General features: G+C 39.8%; 1 long non-coding RNA gene across 2 annotated transcripts in view; it reads right to left on the minus strand.

Annotated features, from left to right (window-relative positions):
• Nucleotides 1–1,657: 1,657 nt before the first annotated feature.
• Nucleotides 1,658–24,411, minus strand: part of LOC128853540 (uncharacterized) — a 171,866-nt gene continuing 149,112 nt past the window's right edge. For both annotated transcript variants that reach the window (XR_008452139.1, XR_008452140.1), the window contains 2 exons: nucleotides 3,025–3,118; nucleotides 1,658–2,130 (listed from right to left, as the gene is read on the minus strand). This is a non-coding gene — a long non-coding RNA (uncharacterized LOC128853540). The remainder of the gene's footprint in view (nucleotides 2,131–3,024; nucleotides 3,119–24,411) is intronic.

Consider the following 24,411-nt stretch of genomic DNA (forward strand, 5'->3'; position numbering starts at 1 on the left):
GTGTCAGAAACAGTAATGAATAGAGTGTTGAATTAGGTTGTTTTGTGTACTTACAGAAGGATTTCTTTTTATATCTTTTTGATAGTCTCTCAATTTCAATATTTCTAGGAAATGTAGGAATTGCTGTAATGTATCAAATCACATCTAAGTGCACTGCTTGTATTTTACCAATTAATACCTGATACTATGATGGAAAACCAATGAAAAACTGCTATAGGTAACTGTAGTTTGCCTGTGGGGAAAAAATTAATCTGATTTTAGATGCTTAGGACACTTCCTCACTGGCCTTCGATGATTGACTCCTTCTGGGCTCAGGACATAGCTTCAGCCCTGCTGCTGTAGCTGTTGGTTAGAAGGTCAGCACACCAAGTTTCCACGCATTCTCTGTCTAGAAAAATACTGCTAGACGGTGTTTCTAGTTTTGGGTTTTTTTTTGTGTGTTTTTTTTGTTTTTTTTTTAATTTCCTGAGCACTGTAACAACTACAAAAACATAAACCAGCCACCACCAGCCACCACTAACCAATATATTCTACCTGTAAAAGGAATCCTGTCAATTCAAGTATTTTTAAATTCTTTATCTTATTGCAAATACTTAAATACTTGTAAAAATTCTGGCAAGAGACATTTTCAGGACATAATTTAATACGTACAGCTGCAGTGTAAAAGTTTTGGGGGGGTTGTTTCTTGGTTTTTTTTTTTTTTAATTTTTAAATGGAGTTTTTCCATTTACAATAAGATGAGTATTTGCCTTTTTTAAAAGCTAAAGCTGAGCCCTCCTCAGACTCCGTGTGGGAAAAGTGCTCAACTTTTTTATTGCAATAATGCCAATGTTTCTCCAGCAGAGCCAGCGTTCTCCTGTATTTCGAGTATTCAGTCACAAGAGGGCACTGCCTGTACCAGCTGGAAACTTGTCTATTCCTAGCCCTTGGCTTGTAAAAATGAAGATTTACGTTCGTATGTGTCTATATCGCAACCCCATTTTTATAGCGCTGCTTTTAAAACTACTTTTGGGTTAACGGAATTAGGTACATACAAAACTTTCACAGGTTTATCTATTTCCGACCCCGTGCGCGGTTCCCCGTGTGGTGAGGCCCATGGACAGCCCACACGCGTGTGGAACCTGCCCAGGAGCTGGACTGATTGCGTGGCAGAGGTGCGCCTGGGCACGGTGGCCTCAGGTCAGAGAAGCATTAAGCTTGGAAAAGACCTCTAAGATTATCCACTTTAACTGTTTGGTCCTGATGGCACCAAAACTGCCCATGGCTCCAATCTCGGCTGCACAGTGTGATGCTCCGATGATGTAAAACTGCTCTTGGAGTGACTGAAGCAGCTACTACGGGGAGATGAAAATTCCTCTGAGATCCTGGAGCTTTTCATAGGATAGTTTGAATTGGAAGGGATCTTAAGGATCATCTAGCTCTGACCCCTTGCCATCCAACTAGATCAGGCTGCCCAATGTCCATCCAACTGCAGAGCATAGCAAAAGCTAATGAAATGTGTAAACAACTTGAATGCAGTAATAATTTCTCAAACCAAAAACTTATACAAACTTAACAAAACTTATACAAACTTAACAAAATATTATTGATAAAAAAAAAATCAAGCACAGTCTGTGTGCTTGATATTGAGTAATTTCCTGAGGCGCAGGGCCAGCTCCACGGTACACCAGTGCAGGGGCTGAGCTGCTCTTAGCCCTGCCTTTTTCTTTCTCTAGGCTTTTTCTCAGAGATCCATTCCAGGCCAGCTTGGAAAACGAGCTCTGGCTGAAGCTCGCCTGGGAGCTGGTGAAGAAATTCAGTGGTTTGGGGCAGAAGGCAAAGGGTGGGCAGGGCACGCGTTTTTCTGCTGTAGCACCACTGATGCTTGGGGCAGAGAGCATCCTCCGGCCACTGGCGTTGTTCTTCAGGCTGATGTGCAGTGGGACAGAGCTGCAGTGTGCTCAGGTCCCGAGGCTGCCCCAGGCAGTGTGGTTGCCCCTACGAAGCCCCCGCTCCCCTCATCGTTACCTGTTGAGGGCTGTCACGCCAAGGAGCACAAAGGTCCTGCAGCTGCTGACACCCCCATCCCACAGCTCTGAGGTGAACGCTGCCGGCTCCCAGGTGAGGTGCCACATAGTGAGGTGCGAGCAACTATAGAAAGGGAGAGTTGGGGGGAAAAAAGGGAAAAAAGAGCTGATTACTGGGTCACAGCACAACCTGGCTGTGGGAGGGAATGCCCTGAGGTGCTGGGGTGGCCATGTGCAGGAAGACCTATGGCTGTGGAAGCAATGAGGGAAGACCTATAGCTCTGAATCACGTAAGCTTATGATCGGAAAGGGTGCTGGTTGCTGCTCCCGTGTCAGCCACAGCCAGCACTCCGGGTACTCGTGAGCAGGGACATGTGCATTTGATGCATCTTATAACTGAGCTAGTAGTGCAATAAAAACATTTACAGAAAGGATAAGAAGCACCCCGACTTCAAAACACTGCATCTTGTGGCCTAATGGTCAAGTTTGGCAGCTGACAGGACAGTGTGGACAGAAATCTGAGAGTGGACATTGTTATTTATCAATCAATTTTATAAATTTTATCAATTCATTGAAGAAAAATTTTGAGGGATTTGCGGGGTCCAACTATTCTCTATAGAATCATAGAATCACCAGGTTGGAAAGGACCCACTGGATCATCGAGTCCAACCATTCCTAACACTCCCTAGACCATGCCCCTAAGCACTTCATTCCCCCTTTCCTTAAACACCTCCAGGGAAGGTGACAAATAAACATTAATAAATGAAAACGGAGATCATTCTGGAATGTGGCCATAAGTCGTCCTGAATTTTGCCACTCTGTGCTCAGCCCGGCTCTGTGAAACAGCACTGTCACAGCAGAGCGCAGCGAGCAGCCGGGCATCCCCCTTGGCCTGGGCTCTGTCTGCAAGGCAGTGACAACCGGTACCTCCTGAAGGCAAGAGCTACAGAAATACAGCTTTTCTAAGTTTGACACCCACACTACCAGAAAGGCAGTCCTATCTTTGCAAGCTTCTCACCTTTAAGTTTCTAATTTTCGAAGAATTTTTCTCTTCCCGTCCTATTTATCCTTCATTTTCCACCATTTCCCTGCTCCATGAAGAGAAGAGACACCTGGGAATGTAAGGATAGTTGCATATATGTTACGTACTAATTTATTTCTAAGCAGTCTATAAATTGTCTGGATTCACCTTCACTTCCTAATGAGACCGGTTTGCGTATGCTAGTGCTCACACATTAAGATGCTGTTCACTAGGTAGCATCTCACGTTCCACACTGCATGTTTTCTTTTTTTTCAGCCATGCAAATTTCCCACCTATCAAAGTAATTTGCAAAGGTAATTTTGTTTCTACTCATCTATTACAATACATCAATGAATAAATAAATTATAATGCAGCAATTAAATGTATAATGAGATGGGCAACAACTATTAATAAATGCAGAGCTAGTTGCCCAAAGGTGAACAGACTTCCCCCTCTCTTCTTACAAGTCAGGTAATGATCTTTCTATGATCGAGAAACAAGCAGCTGCTAAACATGTAAATGAAACCAAGGGATATATGAGTTCACACTGTAATGCTGTTCTTTGGCCTCATTATTATTGTCACATTATCAGTTCTTCTGTGACTTTTCCTCTGAATATTTAAAGATAGGGAGGGGATATGCAATTACTTTTAAACATCCTTCTACCAAATGAGTGTCTGGATGAACCCAATCAGGTTGCTGAGGTGTTGGCTTCCTCCAGTAACCTAACTGGTGCAACACAACTGAGTTTTATCCCAACAGAGCTATTACAAAACCAGCGCTGTTCTGCAGGAAAAGCCAAAATAAAATGCTGAAATTCCATAAGAAATCAAATGCCTTAAAAAAAAATATTCACCATTATTAAATATCAAATCTGCACAAACTAATACAAGCAGGGTATAAACTAGTGTATCTTCTGATCTTAAACATGGCTATAAATTATAATATTACTGTTGCTCTCAGCAGTTTGATATTGCCATAAGGAAAAAGCAGAATGATCTTTATAGCTTTTTGCCCTGAATTCTTCCTGCCGTGGTAAGCATGCTCCAGGATGCTTCACATTTCTTCAATTCCTGTCTATCTTCAATATTTTTTTGCTATTCAAAATTAAGTGGTAGAGAGTCACCGTTTCTTAGGAACATGCTTTCTTTCTTCAATAGCTACAACAGTGGATCCCTTGATCATTTTATTCCCACTCTTTCCTGAAAGTGTGGCTCTCTCTATCTCACCTCTCCGCATTTCCATTTACCCACACATTTGCTTCACCACCTGAGATCACATTATTCAGAAAATTTGTTTTTAAAAGAATGATTGATGCGTTTACCAGTTTTGCCCCAGTCTGAGCTGACTCTGGCAAGAATGATCCATTAACACGGGGCTGCGGAGATGCAGCATTGCGCAGAACATCAACTTGTTTATCTAAAACTTTCTTATACTGAGAAGAATAAGGGTTTTCTTCCCCCCTCTGCCCCCCTTGCATACAGTCTGAGAATTTCAAGGGCAGCTCATTAGTTAGCAGAGACTTCAATGAAGCTACAGTAGTTGATTTATTGTAATAGATGGCAGGAAACAGAATTATCTTAGCAAATTAGTTTAGCTGATAGGAAAGCTGGCCAGCAGATAAGACACAGCGCTGACGTTTGACCTGAGCTGCACATGCTTCTGATGGAGTTACACAGATTCACAGCTGAGGATGAGTCGCTACGCTTAGCACAAAGTGCTCAGGAAGAACAAACAACCCAGCCACGAGTGTGGCCATGACTGTACGCTGCAGGCTGCCTGAAGCCCTGTCCTTGAGGCTGTCCGGCTGCCCTGCAGCTTCTGGCTAAGGTGGGAAACGTTAGCTGAACCATTCACAGTTTGTATACAAACCAGACACTCAGCGGGAGGCTGGATCACATAGGAAGCCGGACAAGTTTTTCTTCAACTCACATACTACAGTCACAGAAGTTCAACCGTATTTATCAACCCTAATGAAGCAATTTCTTTGGCTTCCCATTGCTGCACCTGTCTTTAAAACCCAGCAGCAGCCTGCATGAAGGGGACCGATGGCGGTCAGTTGACCTACACAACTTTTGCTAAAGATACATAGTTTTCTATGGGATCTTCCATGCAGATAAAATCAAAAGCGTTTAACTCTCCCCTAACACTTGACTAACTACTTCCACTATTCCTGCTTACACAGGAAAAAAACGAAAACCCAGAATCTTTAATAAGTTGGCATAAATATGTTTTTTAGCACAAAATGCAGCTGGCTCTGCAGTAGTGCAAGAAACTGTTTAAAACCAGGCAGAAAAAAAAGATACATTTAGATATAAAGAGCTCATCTTTGAGAGGAATTTAGTTTGGGAATTGTCATTAACTACATGCACGTGGTTGTAGAGAGGGCAAAATGGTCATAAAATGGAATAAGATCTTTCCTGCCCTACTTCATCTTGCCATTGCTCCCCAGAGCACAATGGCCACGGTGAGGGGCTGCGGGACAAAAGCCTACAGGTGACATCGTTGCTTCATTGCCGTATAAGGTGCTCAGAAGACGTTAAATGAATGAAACACTTTCTAAGCAAGCGTTAGACGTGCCTCCAAATTCATGTTAAGTTGCTGAGAATGGCACGAAGAATTTCTCAGCACTAACTCTAGCTTTGCAAGAAGGCCCAAAAGGATTCCGCTCTGGAAGACTGACGGTGTTAATATATTTCATCCTTTAGAAGCAATTACTCGCACACTCTGTGACACCCACAATTTGGTGAGGGATGCTGACTCTCACCTCACGGACAAAAATTTTTAATCTTAGTGGAGCAACTGATTTTATGCACTAAGTCAAATCCCCCATAAGGTTACAACTGCTGAGTTGTGAAAGACCTCGTTGTAAGAGCAAGCTGAGAATGTACACAGAAATCTTGATCCCCACAGGTATTAGTATCAGTGGGTGGTCAAAGCCTCACCATTTGTGAGACACCTGGATTAAGATATTTATCGACAGTGTGTAGAAATGAGTGAATAACAGGAGTTTTGCACTGTGGTAAGTAGCATTCATCCTGTCTTTGCAGAGGCTGGGAAACCTGCTAGACCTTCTAGAGCCACAACCAGCTCTTTTAGTTCTTATGACAAGGGTGGGGAAATTAAATGATAAACATGAAGAGAAATACAATGATAAACATGGAGAGAGGCGGAGAAAAAAATGAACCGTTTCTGCAAGGTAAGAACTCAGTGATAAATAGATCTGTGCGTATTTCCCAGCCTCATTCCTCACTTGCCAAGTCTGATGCTATTTTCATTAGGTCATGTTACCATACGTGTCATTTTATACAAAGGTGCAGTATATCACAACTGGAGGTTGAGGTGCTTGTAGTGAACACAAATGAGCTTGTAATGGTCCATCTGCTTTGATTTTATTTAGTGATCCCTCAAGGGCTGGGAGCTAGAGTGAGAATAACAATGCTTCAACCCATCTGCTATTGTAGTACCAGCTCCAGTTGAATTATCACATGTTCTGAGTGGCTGGCATATGCTGTGACATAAAGCTACAAGAAAGTGTTGCTCTCCAGCTGTTGTGTTGACAAATACTTTTCAGCCAGTCATTAAGTTCAGCTCAATAATCAGGGGGAAACTGGAGCTAAAATTTGATTATTATTTTATTTTATTTTAAGCATTAGAAGTGACTAGTACGATATATTTTCCTTAAGAGCGTGTCACTAAGGGTACACATTGTATATAAGCCCTAACAATAAATATTTCTCTGTCACGCCCATACATTTTTGTGTTCTGGGATTGGATGGGCATCTAACTGACAATGTAAAACTTAATGAAACTATGGCTAACCAGAGCAGCTCATCTGAAGCTGTCTGTGTGTAAACTTGCTGGCTCAGTGGTGCTATAGGCCATGAGCACGCCTAACCACAGAGGGAACAACTCACAAAGAGATTGAGATCTGAGGCCACGTGCAGTGATGGATAACTATATTGTCTTTATATTCAAGAGGATAGCAGGCAGAGACATTTACCTGATGGATGCAACAGGTTTAGATGGCTCATCTGGCATTGCGCCTCATCTGGGCTGCAAGGTGTGATTGCTAAAAGTGGTCACAAGTTTTGCCTCTACTCCTCTCCCACTGCCGGTGGCCTGCTGAAGAGCTCAGGACACTCGGGAGACACGTTAATTTGTGTCCACACAGGACACTTGCGTCAGAGCAAGTCTTGGAAAAATATTTGAGACAATAGTCAGATTCTTCTCTTTCCTCTCACAGAGCTGCTTTGGGAACACCCCTGTGTGTCTGAGAATAAAATAAAAGGAATTTTCCACAGGTTAAAAGGCTGATATACACTCATATGTATATAGGAAATGTGATGTCCCTTGCACTGTCTAATTTTCCGCTCCTTCTGCAGGTGAGGTCATGTGCCTTTTGGGCACAGTCCATTGTTCAGCAGAAGCACGTTCAATGAGAAGAAAGCAAATAAAATCTATTCCTGATATTCAAAATCCCTCTGCAGAAGGGATCTCCCTAACCTGAGACAGCCCTGCTGTGGCTGGAGAAGGGGTTGGTGAGGGGTTACAGCCAGAAGACACTGAACAGTGGTACCGAACCCTCGTTGCTGCCGCTGCCCCGGGAAGCAGGGCTCGCTGGCTGAAGCACGGCTCTGTTACTCTTGTGCGTTTCTGTTAACCATTGCATTAGGGATTCAGTTCTTAAATACGACTTACGCTTGTATTTTGTCTCAGAAAAACAATAGGGACCGTTCATACTGAAGCATTTCAGTTCTAGAGGTTTGTATTTCCTATTGTATCCAAAGACCTGTGGGTGCCAGCTGTCACTGGTGCTGCCGTTGTATTATGATCTCCTGGCTAGTGCAGGAATTGTTGATTACGTTGCCTTTTGAATCACTTGATTACCATGAATAACAGGCCAAAAAGGCTGTCAGCATTTTGACTTTAACTATAACTGTTACAATTAATTATGGGTTTAATTAGCATATATGCCTAGCAGTAGAGAATATAATACTTCATGGGTAACAGATGATCCCGCAGCTGTAACATAAAGCGTGATACAGGTTGGCATACAGATAGTTATTAATAAATGGCTTCTATTGTTTGAGGTCTTTATTTATACAAATTAGCAGGCATGACATAATCAACCCAAACTGTATAATTTATAATAATTGATTCAATTTTGACTGACCACCAGTCGGCCTGCTATATGCCCTCAGAAGAAAAATAGCCCTATTAGGATAAGTTTAATCCTAAACATACCTAATGAATCCTATTACTTTAAGGTCATATTTGAAGCTTTTGTTAATTGTCAGAACCATTTTAAATTGATTAGAGTTAAATTAAATCAATGTAATGTTTAGAAAAACAATATTTCTAATGGATGAGGCCAAGCTGACCTCAAATAAACATATTTATCAACCGATTTCAGTGAATGAGAAGGCTAGCAGCTGGGCTCATAATTCACGATTGTCTATAATATGGGAAATGTCACTATCTAGGCAATTAATTATGTCAGGTAATAAATCTGTTGCTCACAGTTCAGCATTTGCCAGTTGGGGTGACAATCGCCTCAGCAAGGTTATGATGTTTAGAGACTCTCTCCTCCCCCAAACTTGCGCTTTACAGAAAGAGAACAACTACATACAACTTTAGGGGGAATGAATGTCTTGTTTTCAGAATTGCCAACCTGACAACGTGCCAGACTTCGATAACTTCGCATGCAATCGCCTCTCTATTAGGTCATTTCAAATAACAAGACTGTTCTAAGTGGAAAAAGTTTTGCTGAACTGTATAACAACAACTCCCAGGCTGGTGAGGTCAGAAACTGTTAATAAATACTTCCTCAAAGACCACTGTAAAGTGATTTTTGCAGTGTGTATATTGAGTAGCAAAATAATTATTTTGCACAAGCCTCAGAGTGTGAGAAATTCAGAATGGATTAACATGAAGTTGGCTACACGATATTTCACAGGTATTGATGGGTGCAGTTTAATACAACCGGACATAGGAAAAATGATACACAGAAGTAGGATCAGTTTAAGGTTAATCATGCATTCAGCAGCTTAGGAAATGTCTGGCATTATTGCAGACAAATGACACAAAACATCTGTTCTCTGTTCAATATTTTGTCAAAAGAAGAGCGAAGGTAAAATACATTTTCATAAACAAAGGGTGAGAAAGTAGTAGAAAAATGGCACATTAGTAACCAGAGACAGATAAATCTCATTTGTATAGTATTAAATGTGCAGTTTGAATTGTCTTATGTTGAACAGATCACAGAAGAATAAGACCGAGTGTAATAACATATTTTTAGTGAAAAAGAGCAGGATAAGTGATGAAAAGTTCACTAAATTAAAAAGAATCTGGAGCAGTTAAAAAAAGATCCCTACCATTCCGGGGGGGTAATTTACTCATTCTTTAGAACTGAACTTTCCAGTTTGTACACTGATACAAGTTGACGCGTTCTGGTCAGCACTGTGTTTGCAATGGGTGAATCATCCTCTTACTGGAAGCTATCCTGCTTTTGGAGCATCAGCTGTCTTTTCTATCTCAGCCATAAGCTTCAATGCTGAATTTGACCATTAGCCCTGAACTGTACTAATGAACGGTCATAATGAAGCATAATCAAAAGATAATATAGCCTCTGCAAGCTTAGATTTTGCACAGGGAAGGTACAGTACATTAATAGGTACACACTGCACTTGCACGTACATGATTGAAATTTGGAACCAAAGTGTTGGCTTCGTGAATTAGATACATGAACCACATCACTTGGCTCGTAACAGCCACAAATACATTGCAAATTGACCTTTTTTTACCTGAACTGTATCAAAAGCTTTGTAAAATGCAGTTGTGAAAATAAATACTCAAATGCAAGTTGTAAGCGTATGTATATTATGAACAACGGATGCTTTTATGTCATAGTATAAAAAGAGCCTTCTATGAAAACAAAAATATAGCTGCTTTCTAGGTGGCCAAACAAGGCAGAGCGGATTCACTAAAAGGTCCTGCCAGCAATTTTTTTCCCATTGGTCAGTGGATAGACACTTAGGTCTTAGGAAGTAAGAAATAAGAAACATAACTAGAGGTCATCAGGAAGGATCAGACCCTTCATATGAAGCACCCAGAATTCCACCCCACGGACAAGGTACTGCTCCTTTCACAGGGGCTATAAGCAACAATCCCCCATCCCACACTCACTCTCCCATGGTGTGAAATGCTTCGGTTCACACAGTTCAGCTTCCCTCGTGCTTTGGTATGAGCCTGCCTATGTTCACACTGTGAAAAGCAGCTGCTCAGCCACCACTTCTGATATGGTTGAGCACAGCTCACCACAGCCGGAAAAATCCACCTTTGCTTTCTGTTTCGTCTAGACTCTGGCATTAAGCTATTTGTGTTACTACGGCAAGCCACAGTAAAAGAGAACTTCACCTTAACACACAGAGACTTCATTTAGAGTGGGCTGAAGCTGTAACTTGACTTCAAATCCCTCTTAGATACTTTGCAGATACTATTTACAATTAAACATTTAAATAGGAATGGGTTATAATTATATATAACTTATCAGCAGGTTTGGAAGAATTTGAGAAAACAATCAGTTGTGAAACAATATACCAGAGGGCCGCTTTATGATAGTAAGACAATTTGTGTCTATGTCTGTGCAATTGTGGGAGAGAATAAGACACTGTTTGTATGTATGTATATAATTACTATTTCATTTCTTAGGTAAAAGTCCTCTCACACACTTCCCTCCCTCTCACCCACCCAACTCCCTCCCCCGCATCTGCTTTTCTTTATAGCAAGGAAAATTGCTCTTCTAACCTGTCTTCAAAATGTAATAACTTTACTTGCAACCAACCACTGTAGAGCCTGACTGGACTCTGAATTATTACTGTGAGATGAAACATTTCTTTAACAAAACTGAGTCCTTTAATATCCCCCATCTCTGTTATTAGATGGACAAATGAATTTTACTTTGAACATAACATGTGGCATTGTCTGAAAATTGCTGGTATGAACTGAAGTTGGCAGGTATTTTCTTGCTCTCCTCGTCAGTGATTGCCATTTATTATATGTTGCACCTTTATCTGTCAAATACTGCAGAGCGCTATATTGATTTGTGTCTGCCGCAAAGCAAAGGTCACTTTGATCAACATACTACAAAACCAGAAAAAGTAGGGTTCTGACATTTCATTACCTGGGAAAAAAAGGACTAAAATAAATAAGAATATGTTTGAGAACAGAGCACTTCAATATCACATTGTGCAGTAACTGTAATTAACAAAAGAACTGCTCTATTGAGGTTAAGAGGAAAAAGAGAAGGCAGGTTTTCTTGCAGGGACTATTCTTTACATGACTGGTTCTGTAACATTACAGCTGTGATCTTACTGAAGGGTTACATTCACTACAAATCAAACACATTGGCTTCTGAGATTCAGACTTTTAACGAGCAATAAAACTCAGGAAGTTTTTAGGAATTGAGGAAGATTTTACAGAACTTTTAATTTTGTCTAAGAAATCCTGATGAGATTGGGAACTTCCTGTGCTATACCCAGATGAAGAGATAGCCACTACCTTCGGAAAGTGCAGTCTGAAGAGGTAAACCAAAGCACGGCAGAAAGAACTAGACCCACTGCCACAGGCGTCTTGCCCAAGGTTCAAGAGGAATGGAAGCAGAGACAAAAATTAAGCCCAGATATTCATTTCCTAATTCTAGTTCTAGCTTGGTTGCCTTTCAGAACTAGTACACAATTTAAAGATTTGTAAGGAAATCTGTATCCCAGGTCTTGTTATTTTCTTTCATGACCAGCGTCTTTCGGGTAACCCCTACATATTGCTTCAGTGCACACGCTTCTTTGCTTTGTGAAAATTAAATAAGCCAAACATTTCTGCGGAGTTTTTTCATTTTTGCAGAAATTTCTGGTTTATATGTTGGGAATTTGCTTTTAATAGCAGTGTGGCTCTCTATCCCCTTCCCGGTAGTTTCTTGCTTGTTTCCGAAAAATAACCTGGCATTTTTCATAAAGCATCAGTTTTTGCTTGTAAACATTAATTTTGCAGGTCTTTTTTCCTTGCAGCACCCAGATGCCCTCAGTCAGGAACTGAATTGCTAAACTGGGCTTTTTCTGGAGCCAGATCTGGTAATTCACACCCCTGGCAGAAAAATGAATCTGCGATCTTACAAGTGTTACTGCTCTCCCTGAACACAGGCAACAAATTGGCAGAACTGCTTTCCCATTATTGCTGCTGCAAAGACTCTTTTTTTTCTGGTTTTATATATAGTGTTTAGTTCTTCACCTGAAAAGTCACATTCTCATTGAAATACACGAGGCAGTTATACCTAAGATCTTTTGTTATACCTACTATCACTCCGGTGCATATCACAGCTTGCGTGGCATATGGCAGTGCTTATCATGTCAAAACCAAAGTCTGAATAATGCAATTCTTGGTTGTAATTATCTTTTATTATTATCAAGGGTCATTCCTGGGCTCTTCATCCTTTCATCTCATGTGGAATTTTGGGCTTCCTTATTAATTAAATAGCCAGTGCAACTGAATTAGCCAATTAGCTCTGCCTGAAGGGACGAGCATTGATCCAAACAAAGGGCCTGATTCTGCAAACTTGTTGCTGCGAGGGAGAGTCTTGCAGGGAGCTGCCTGGCAAGAGTGGGCTCGTAGGACTTGGCAAACTATTGTTTGCCTATGCCAGTTAATTTGTGAACATTAGACCAGGTAATTTTTTTTTAATTGGATGTTTTCCTATTAGGAAAACTCTGCTCATCAAACATGAAAACTTCCACCGGAATGTTTGATTTTATTAAAAATCATGTGTTTGAAAAAAAAAATCAAACTTTGCTGTATAGTGTTATGATGCCACTATTTTTATTTTTTTTTTGCAAAGTGACTTTAAATAATTTTCTTGTTATTTATAGTTTAAGCCAAAAATGAGAGCAAAACTTTTTCACATTAAATGAAGACTCCCAACTGCTTAGATATATTGGAACAGTTTTACTGTAAAATCCTCTATTGCAGAAAACATCCCGTTAAGCAAAATATTAGACTCTGTGTTCAACAGTTACTTTAACTAGACAATGTATGGTCCCTAATCTTAGAGGAGAGACTAAAATCCCACACGGATGCAGGGCTACGCATTTTTTGCATATCTGTGCCTAAAAGGCGCACTGGATACGTATGCAAATGCAGCTCCTCTCTCTCATGCTCCACCATTCTCACTCCCTTTTTTCCTCCCTTTATCTTGACATGTTTACTATTTCTTCTACACTGTGCTTCACTGAATAGCAGATCAAACTTCAAAGCAACTTTTAGTTTGAAATTTGTTTCCAAGCTCCTAAGCTATTCTTTTTCTGACAGCAGTGGATAAGAAATTGTCACTACCACTGGTGACATGTCATCGGGAGATACAGGAATAACAGATGGGCAGCAGTGAGATAGCAGGAAGTAACTTCTTTGAAAGATTCTGTTGACATCACCAACTATAAGAGCAGAGGTAGAATGACCCCCAGAAGGCAATCCAATCTGCTCAGCTCTTTCTGAATCACAGGTGTTTTGCCGTATTTTTGGTTTTTTTAGATAGATCATATTGGATGTTGGATTGTTTGAAGATTTAAAACAGCTATGTTAGAATTAATGGAAACTATTAATAAGGATTAGGAAAAGGATGAGTGGATTTAGCTGCTAACTTCACTGTTTTAAATGACACCACTAAAACGATAACTAGGATGGCCGATGTAACTGGTGCAGCTGAATGTCATTAATAACAGTCCAGAATCCTTGACTGCAATGTGAGATCAATGGTTTATGACATTTTGATGTCAGGCTGATGGATCTGACTTTCTAAATGAAGAATGATTGATTATGACTCTTCAAAAGTATGGCTCATTATCAGCATATTTAGGCAACTCTTGACACCAACCATACATAACACCCACTATGGTGTGTCAAAAGTCATCACTTCGAGTAGGTGTCCATGATTTCTGAGAAAATTAATTGTTCTGACTACTGCAAGATATTACAGTATATTGCATAAAACAAAACACCGCTTGGCATCTACAAGGAAAGTACCTAAAGGCAGTGGGTTTTTACTCTAAGTGCATTTTTTATGTAACAGATGGCTCACGCAGCCTATAAGAAACCTGTTCTTTCTGATGGCAGTAGGAAAATGATATAAAGCACAACATGGGCTTCATTTGGTGCGTTTTATAAGACTATGAATTTGTCTTCCAAACAAGGAATTACACAGACCCATAGGAAAAAATCTCTTCATTACAGAGAGAGCTGAGTTAGTGCTAATTACTTTTGAAAATCTCCTGATACACTGCACTTCTTATATTTTAAATTTTAAAAAGATGTGACAGTGTTTTATTTATAGAATCGTAGAATCCCCAAGGTTGGAAAAGACCTCCAGGATCATCGAGTCCAACCATTCCTATCTGCCACTAAACCATGTCCCTGAGCACCTTGTCCACTTGTCTTTTAAACACCTCCAGGGATGGTGACTCCACCACCTCCCTGCGCAGCCTCTGACAGTGCCTGATGACCCTTTCTGTGAAAATTTTTTTCTTGATATCCAGTCTGACCATACCCCCTTGTCCTGTCCCCTGTCACTTGGGAGAAGAGCCCAGCTCCCTCCTCTCCACAACCTCCTTTCAGGTAGTTATAGAGAGTAATAAGGTCTCCCCTCAGCCTCCTCTTCTCCAGGCTAAACAACCCCAGCTCTCTCAGCTGCTCCTCGTAAGACTTGTTCTCCAGCCCCTCACCAGCTTCGTTGCTCTTCTCTGGACACACTCCAGAGCCTCAACATCCTTCTTGGAGGAAGGGACGCAGAACTAAACACAGGATTCAAGGTGCAGCCTCAATAGTACCGAGTGCAGGGGCAGAATAGTACATTGTAGTACATTACAGTCCAGTCCAAAGTGTTGCTCCAGAGTGTAATCTCCATTGTTTAAAATTGTTGTACAATGGATAACACGGATACTGTCATCGACAGTACATTCAATGCAGGGCATAGCAATATTAATGGTAATAAAATAATACCTGAACCATCCAGACCAATACCTTATTCTGTACAGAGCAGTACTTTCGAATGAAGTTGGTATCACAGGAAAAAAAAAAAAGCTAAAAGTAATTCTTAAAAGGTGTGTTAAATGTGGTCTGTTCACCAATACATTATGTTGTGTTGTCCTTCAGAAATCTGGGAAAAGTTCAGGGCCATTGAAGAAAACACAGTCACAGAAGAAAATTTTGCAACATGGTCTGACAGAGTGAAAACAGAAAATAGCCAGGAAGAGACAGGTTTATCTCAGGAGAAAAAGCATCCAACCACCCTCCAGTACTCACTTTTGAATCATTACATATAGAATATGAAGGATTTCAAAGAAGCATTTCAAACAGTTTCACATCACCACGTTTAACATTAGATTAGTTTGCCTTGGGGGACATCATAGTGTATTGACTTTCCATCTAGGACACTAAGACACTAGACAATTACAAGTTCAACAATATCACTAATTGTACCAAGTCTTCCCAATTATTCTGTATCCTGAAGGATAAAGAGTACTGAAATGCTTCATACAGAGAAAACTACCTTTTTTTTTTTTACAAAAAAAAATAAAAGAAAAACTACTGTGAAGAAATATTCTTTTAAACTAGGGAAGGATCAGTTGAAAGAGATATTTTTTCCCCTTCTGGAAAAAAATTGGTGTCTGGCTGAAATACGGTGGCCGTTATTCAAGTGGAGATTTACTTTAAAGTGCTTCTAGTCGGAGTTGGACTGTAACCTGTGGATCAGTTTTGGAAAAGTCAAGTCTTAAAACCAGCTAACAGTTACTTAAAAAATGGTAACAATTACTAAGCAATCATTCTACAAATTCCTCTCTGTTTTGGAAGGTCAGCAAATTCTTAAATGAATTGTGGTTTACGCATACCACTTTATTTTTGTGGCTGGAGTATGTGTGTCGGAATAGCACTTGAGAAGCAGCAATTTCCAACACTTGCTGTGCTTGTTGATCTGCTCTTTCAGATGACTAAACAGGAGGTCTCTGATGGTTATATGAGGTCATATTCACATACACGGTGCTGACTAATACTTACGTAAGACAATTTACTACACCTCTGAACTAGGGCTGAGCATGCATGAAGAGCTCTGCTCCATTTCGATCCGTTCTTATTTTATGTCTATACTGATTGAGGAAAATGACTCCACAAATCACGGGACAGCGGAGTTCTGTCCTGGATCTCTGTTGCTGGAACATCACCAGTCAGCAACATGTTGAGATCTAGGTATTGCAACTCAGAATGATTATGGGTTAGTGTTTTCAAGACAGCAATTGCTTGGCACTTTAACAGATCTTAAGATATTCTACTAACATTACAACACCATATGATCACAGAGAAATCCTAGGCAGGCCCTAAGTTCCAATTCAGAGCCACAGCACTATAAGCTGTTTTTTAGTTCAGTTTCTTTTCTGGAGTTGGGAGTGGAGAAATTGCAACATCTGCCCAAATCTGGTAGATTTGATGTGATGAACAGCTCATCATCTACTAACGGAAACCTTCTATGCAGTTCATCAGTTACTGAATTTAATTCAATTTTTTTCTACGTTCTTAATGGAGAAGTCATTTACAATGTAAAGGTGAAGCTACAGAATATTAATAATAGGTCATCCCTAGACTCTTAGTTCCCAATTTTAGGTAGTATTTGACTCTCAAACTTCCAGGAAAATGTGAGCTCAGGGTGACCAAAGCAGCTACTTTGATCTGCAGAGCACTTGGGTCAATTACCTTATTGCCTTATTCATTTCTGTGAGGTGTTAACCCAGACACCCAGGAATGGTAATTTAGATGTCACGAGGAGTTATTGAACTCCTCATGTAAGAAAGATCTGTACAATTTGCCGTGAGTGACATCTCATCTTAGTGTCACAAGGGGGTGATAGCTGGATGATAATGCCACTTGTTTCTTCCCCATCAAAAAGAAGAAAAGCCTAGAAAACAGGGAAGTCCCTAACAAAGCATGACGTGAATTTGTTACATTGATGATTATTTTTTATTTTTCAGACTGTAAGAATATCTTAGCTTTGTTCTCTGTGCTGTACAACTGAGGAACTAAAGATGGCCCTTTCCATAAAAAGCCTTTAAAGAAAAGAAAGTGCTAACCATAGAAAGATAGACTAATACAGTCCTGGTCAATATAGCAGTCTGTGGATCAAATTTTTTCTCATTTGCATAGTGTAAAATGAGTGTCAGTTCTGATTAGCTGAGCTTGGTTTGAAAGCTGGAAGGGTAGCACTGCCAGCACAAGCTGGAGAGCAAGTCAAACACAGGATAGAGCTGTGCGATAATCACAAGAGTTGGAAACAAATAGAAGATTCCCCTATGGAGTATAGTAGTTCCTGCTCTCTCCCCATCCTGATTCCCATTTTTTGTTACGATGAGGGTATTTAGGACTGGATTTGGGGATGATATGAAGTATAGTAGTAGCTTAAGTAAAAACACAAAACTCCTGTGAATATACCTGGAAGAGTCTTTATACACTGCATTGATGAAGTAATTTGAACGGAGTGCTGCTTCTAACAGGTGCAAACTTAAGTGTAAAATTTAGAGAAGGAGAACAATTTCAGTTTTAGGACATCTTTAGCTCTTGTTCGATGAAAATTCTTTCTAACCACTTATTCAGACCAATGAAAAATCAAAAAAAAAAGTAATCCACGGACTGAGGCCATCACTTGAGTGTTTCAAGACTATAACTTATAGATGTGATTTTCCCCACCCCCCCATCCCATCCCACCCCACAGAAAACTTGTGATTTTATGTGCTTTTTTATGCATGTATTAAACAAATGGCACAGCTGAATAGCTTTTCTTAAAAACTGGACATTCACCAAAAAGAAGTTTGCCAGCACAGACAATTAGGCTTTCTTCTTTTAACAATAGATTGACTGACTGGCACATTTGAAATGCGAGCGTATTTTTTATTCCTCCGTTCACCCTTTGAGCTGATAAACACGAACAATAGGAAACAGCTGGGACAGGAAAACATTTTAGTTTGTATTTTCAAAGCAAGCAAGAAATAAACCCATCAGTGGAAGCCAGATCACATCTTCTGCCTTAGGGATAGTCAGCAATTGGGGGGAAAAATACGATCCATATTTTTAATCAAACATTACATATTTATTAATGTGCAGCTGGCCTATTGTGTGCATGATTTTTTTTCTTTAACGCTATGCTGCGTCCGTCAGCCTGACATTGTTCTGTAACTGACATTACTCTATAAGGATCTGGAAATGCACGGATTTAATAGGAATCATTGAGACAATTGCTTTCTGTATTATTAGGTCTGTGTGACGTAGGTACCATCTGAAATTCAATTTTAGAAGAAAAATAAGATATTGTTCTATCAAGGCAATTTTGTGCACCTGTGATACAGTAAGCACATACACCCCCAACCCTATTTTCTTCCTCACTCATCTAACTTTGTGGCCATTTAATGATATGCTCCACTATTTTGTTAAAAATGTTTGGGCAAATGTATTTTGATGCTTATTGAGATTAAACTTTTAGTATATCTCCCTGATAGCAAAGGTTGGGCTGTTCATTAGTTGGAGGTTTGGCCTTGTCAGGTTCCATTGACTGTTGGCTAAAAGGATCACTTTATCATCATTTGTCTGCAATGGAGACAGTCTTTATTCAGCCTTGATTCCTCTGGGGTCACAGCTGTCATAACTTCACTCGCTTTATAATGCAGACCCCAGTTTTCCAATCCCCTTAGGTAATTGTCAAATAGATTCATTTTACCTTAATATAGGTAATATGTTACTTATAAAGACATACAGGAAAAAGGAAGGGATTTTATTTCCTAAAATAACCCCCACCTAACCTATCCCTTGGTATCAATCATCTGGAAATTCTGGAAAGCTCGGTTCTCATTTTGAAGCCAAAAGGGAAATAAAGTTTTTTTCTTGAGTTTTACCCTCATCTTTTAGCTTTAGATCTCTAGACAGAACCCGCAGGCCTGGCTTTCCGCTGGTAAAAGGTGACATAACATCACGGATTTTGACAAGGCTATGGTGTTTTGGAGAAATGGCCTTCATTTGGTCTATTTTGAAGATCCTGCATCTAAAAGAAGTCTGTGGGCTTGTCTTAATTAATTTTTGGGGATTACTTTCGTTTTGAGATTTGTTGCAACACACTAAAAATTTGCAACACAGAACGTATGTGGATGTGTCATCATATTTAATACTTTTTTGATTCTCTTCATTAGCTGTGTGAAACTGCTGCCACTAGTCTTTTGATTTAAATAACAGGATTTTCCTCAAAACTGTACCACCTCAGTGCATGATGCAGTGCATTCTTTTGCTGGGATTCAACGGGAGCCAACACAAACAAAGGAATACCGCAATTCCTTTCTTACACCATACAAAGAACACAATCTGCTCCACTTTCAGCCCAGGCTTCTAGTTCATTACTGGGGCAAGCTCTAGGTCTTGGTCTGCTGCTCTGCCTGCACGAGAAGCAGGACTAACAGTCAGCGGATATGCAGGACTGACAGGCAGACAACACTCAAGCTCTTTGGGTAGCTGTTAGAAGGGCAACGACTCCTGCAGCATCCAGGAATATCAGCACTGGAGTGAAACACATGTTCTGGGCCAACAATTAATTTGCTGAAAACTATAGTTTAATTCATCCTTAAAGAAGCAGCTTGACATAAGGTCAATATGCTAATACTTTGAGCCAGAAATCAGCAAGGGGAAGGATGTGCTACTACTGCCCCTTCTTCTTCAAGGAGGACGCCCACCCGGGGGCTCTAAGGCGGGTCTCTCTCCTACAGAGCTCATCCAATTTTGCATCTCTTGGCATAAGAACTGGAAATGAGATGATTACCCTCAAAACAATGCCAAAGAATCAGTTGATCTCCATTTGATTTAGTAAAAACTGAAATGTTTCACAAGAAGTGGAACAGCTACATTTGGTCCTTGCAAGAAGCCCATTTTTGAGTGCATTGATAACAGATGCATTCCCCTCGCAGGTTAGGTGTTGGCTATCACAGAACCAGAACGAGCCTAACTGCCAAGAGAAGAGGGACCGACTAGTTTCAACATTTGATTTCCTTTAAAATTTCCATTAAAGACTGAGGAAAAAGAAAACAGAGCTCAATTTTCACACTGTTACTACTGCTTTGACAAACTTTTCTGAAATCTGCTGGCAGCATCAGCTACTGTAAATAAGATAGACTTCTCATACTTTTAATTTTATATCTTTTAAGGATTATACAGAAATATATATGTTCCACAGAAAGTAGCTGCCACAGTATGATCTTAGCAGCCCTTCCAGTGAAGGGCTCTTGCTTTTCAATGTTTGTTTGCAATAGGAAGAATGATGTTGTTAAAGTACCTATGAAAAGCACATAACAGAGACTGTTCTCAACAAAAAGTTCTAGCATAGAATTGTATGGGCCCAGACAGATTCCTCGTTGCAGGGAACTGCTTAAAGAGAGTAACTTCATGGATTTTAATCATTAAAAGAAAGACTTGACGTAAAGAAAAACATAATGAAAAATAAACATCTGTGGTGGAAGTCTAATCTTCAAGAGGGAAGTTGTGCTTTTCTTTGCATTTGTGGAAGCTCTTGGAAGCTCAGACCCACACAATGGTCCCACATCTTCCTCTTCAAGAGGATCAAAACACTAAATCCTCTCCACAATTCACTGACTGGCTGTTTCTTTTTCAGATTGTTTCCTGAATGAGTGGCTGTACTTTCAACACAAAAAGTAAACTCTGTCAACTGCATCTCCTCACGGTAAAGTTTCTTTCAAATTCCACTCAGTCATATCTTGTATGTGCATTTGTGCACTAGCATGTGTTGAATTTCCCAGCCAATATCTTAACTAGAAGTTGAATTTAATTTAAATTTCAATTCAACGCCCAAACCCATTGCACTTTAATATCTTAATTACAGTTGGAGACTGATAAGCAAACAAGGAATGGAACCATAAGGCTGTGGGAAGTTTCCCTATAAATACGAGCATCCATTTCTTTTTTTTATTTTTCACAAATATCTTCCTTATAAGAAAATAATTCTAAACATTTACAGAGCAAATAAACACAGCATAGGGGAAAACCGAGAAAAACAACCCCCCCCAATGCAATCTTTTAAAGGGTTGCATAAAAAATGGAGATAAATGCCTGTTTCAGTGTGTACTGCTGCACTATCCATGAAAAGAGCCTTTAAGACAACTCATCTTACAAAGGAAAATGTCACTAGATATAGTGTTGATCATTAGGTGTACTACAGTGCATTCGTCTGCTTGTACCCCACTTTGATTAGTATACAGCAAAGATGGCCACAAGCACTCAGAAAGTTTTATTGAGGTTTAAATCTTCATTCAAATGATGTAAAGGGGCATTGAATGAAGATTTAGAACTCTATAAAGCCACTTGGCAGTGTCTGTGGCAATCTATGCCACATAAAAACTGAAATGCTTCTACTTTGTTATTGAAGCATTTCTACTGTAATTCTTTAATATTAGGTAGCAGCCACAGTGTTGGGACATTACCACATCTGGGAGTATTTCTCCTACTGAGGAGCTTGCCTGCTATCAATTGAGCAGGATATTATAGGACGTACACACTGTTGATGTCTAGGAGATAATGGAAGAGGAATTGTTACTGCAATTACATATTATTATGCTTTTCAGAAGATAATGTGGGTTCATTCATGTGAGTATTTTGAACTAGCAAATACCCTAATTGCTTACACGTCTGTTATAATCCTAAATCCAGTTGACATATCTGATGTACTGTTGCATTTTAATCTGGCTATTTGCACACGTAGTCTTTATGATTTTCCTCTGACCTGCATGAACTGTGCAAACAAGGCACACAAGTGTCTTGCATGTTTCCTTTGCAGTTTTGATCTAAGTAAACACCCAGGAAAACAGAGAGACAGATCACTGTAACCAACTGCACATTTTTTTCAGGAATATACAATTAGCCTGCGCAAGAGCAGGATAAGTGCAAATGATCTGATTATGCTGTAATGACAAATTTATGAAATGAAGAACGTAGGTATTGTTTCAACTGTCTTTTCACAATATATTGGATTGATAGAGAATGTGTAGCAAATTATTCACCCATTCACTTAACCAGAAAACAAAGGGAGATGATTAAGAAGCATCAGTATTCCAAAGCAGCAATCAAACTGACCCAGCCGAGGATTGAAGAAGAACAGCACACCCAGCCAAAAAAAGCTGCAGTTGTCTTACTCTATAACTATAGGTTTACGACGAGCATTGTTTTGCTGACTTTCCCAAGACTCAAGCAGAGGGATGGAGATTAGAACAGATAGATACATGGGAACATCACGGTGCCTACAGTATTCACATGTTCACATTGAGTGACAGAAAACGTTTGGAGAAAAGATGTGTGCTTTTATAAATTCTTGCTTAATATTCCACTAGAGGGAGCTTATGTATAACCTCTGCAAGGTCAATTATGTCAAAAAGCTTGGTTTTGCATAATTAACAAAGATGAGGTAGTTATGAAGGGGATACCTGCACTACTCTATTCTGTCTTGGAGCTCAGAACTGGCATTTTTGATGTCTCCAGTTCTAACAAGAATAGCTACTTGCTTTTCTCAAGTGGAAGCAGCATTCTCATTGGCATTAGCTGGGATTCAGCTACATCATTGCCAGACTTAAACTTGAGAAAGGGCGGCCACTGCTGAGTAACGATATACGCTTAAGATGGAAAAGGATTAGCAAGGGTTAACTGACCCTATCCCCTGTCTTTGCCTATTCCAATTCTGATGGTAAAATCATATTTCAGTCTTCCTGATTTCTTCAGAAGAAAGAGGAAAACCAGCCGGGTTGTAGGCACTGCTTCCTTTTTATTTCAGTAGGACAACGCATTCAACACTGTCTTTAACTGGGACTGTTTGCTTTCCAAGTGGAAACTCTGTCTTTTTTACTCTGCGAGACAGCTGATACAAAATTTGGTTTCCTTCACAAAATTTAACATTCAAACACCTTCAAGAATTTCCTATAATGTTAACTAATAGAAGTCACGCTTAGCTTTGTCATATCAGAAACGTGAACTTTAGATTAGTGACAAACATGTTCTTGCAATTACAATTCTAGCTAAATCTAGAGATGACACACTTTCAAGCTACATACCCACACAGTACAGTCTAGCTAAGTAGTCAGATACATGATCAAAAAGCTTATCATAAAACTTGAAATTGCTGTATCCTTTACACTAATTTTGTTGCCTTTTTTCTTTCTATTTTTCTGTTAGAAGAGAAAACTTATGACTACACTTCAGCTGTCACCAGCTTTCAAGGTTATACTGATAGCAATGAGAAACATATTCCTAATCTGCATACCAATGCATTGAGAATGCAAAGGCAGGCTTTTTGCCATTGAATAGATGATGATAAGGTCTTAAGTCTTTTGAATTTCTTGTGTTGTACTTGTATTATCATATGATTTCTTAAGCCAAGAATGAATATGTAAATTTCTTGCCACTGACTTGTTCCACAATAATGGACATTACACTTGCACAGTGGCAATACAGAGTGTAAAATTGATTAATATTTGTTTTCAAAATGACATGCAATGATGTATGGATCCTTTTACAACTTAAATTAATACTTTAAAGAGATGAATGGTCTCTACAGAGAATGTTAAAGTTCAAGCTGAAAAATTTGCATATTTATATTACAACCAACTGATAATAATTGTCGAAACAGAATGTAATGTGGTTCGTTTTTCATTTTAATCTGGTTGTACTCAAACACAGGACCTCATTAACTTCAAGCAACTAATACAGCATTATCAGTCCCCATAAAACAGGCTTGCCTTGAATTTATGAATTTCAAAGAGTATTTCCAGTGGTGAATCACTGTTAAACACTGGGTCAGCCACTAGCATGTGCACTCCGTGTCATGTGCCACAGAAGCATGAAAGTTACCTGGACTAAAGTGCTTGAGAATCTCATGGCCAGTTACCCACTTGCCAGCTGAGGTTTAGAGTCACAAATGAAGTGCAATATAGACATCTCACTATTGATGGATCACTCAAGGACAGAATCTTTCTGCTCTGAAATGCAAGTTCATCCACTTAACAGAATCATAGAATGAAATGATGGTTTGGATTGGAAGGGATCTTAAAGATCATCCAGTTTCTACTTCCCTGCCATGGGCAGGGACACCTCCCACTGGCTCAGGCTGCCCAAGGCCCATCCAACCTGGCCTTGGACACCTCCAGGGATGGGGCAGCCACAACTTCCCTGGGCAACTTGTGCCAGGGCCTCAGCACCCTCAAAACAACTTCCTAGGTTAGATAATACTCTTTAACAGCAAAAAAAGAGTAGAAGTCTTTCTTT

The sequence above is a fragment of the Cuculus canorus genome, chromosome 13 (genome assembly GCF_017976375.1).
Source record: "Cuculus canorus isolate bCucCan1 chromosome 13, bCucCan1.pri, whole genome shotgun sequence".
In the NCBI taxonomy this organism is placed as follows: domain Eukaryota; kingdom Metazoa; phylum Chordata; class Aves; order Cuculiformes; family Cuculidae; genus Cuculus; species Cuculus canorus.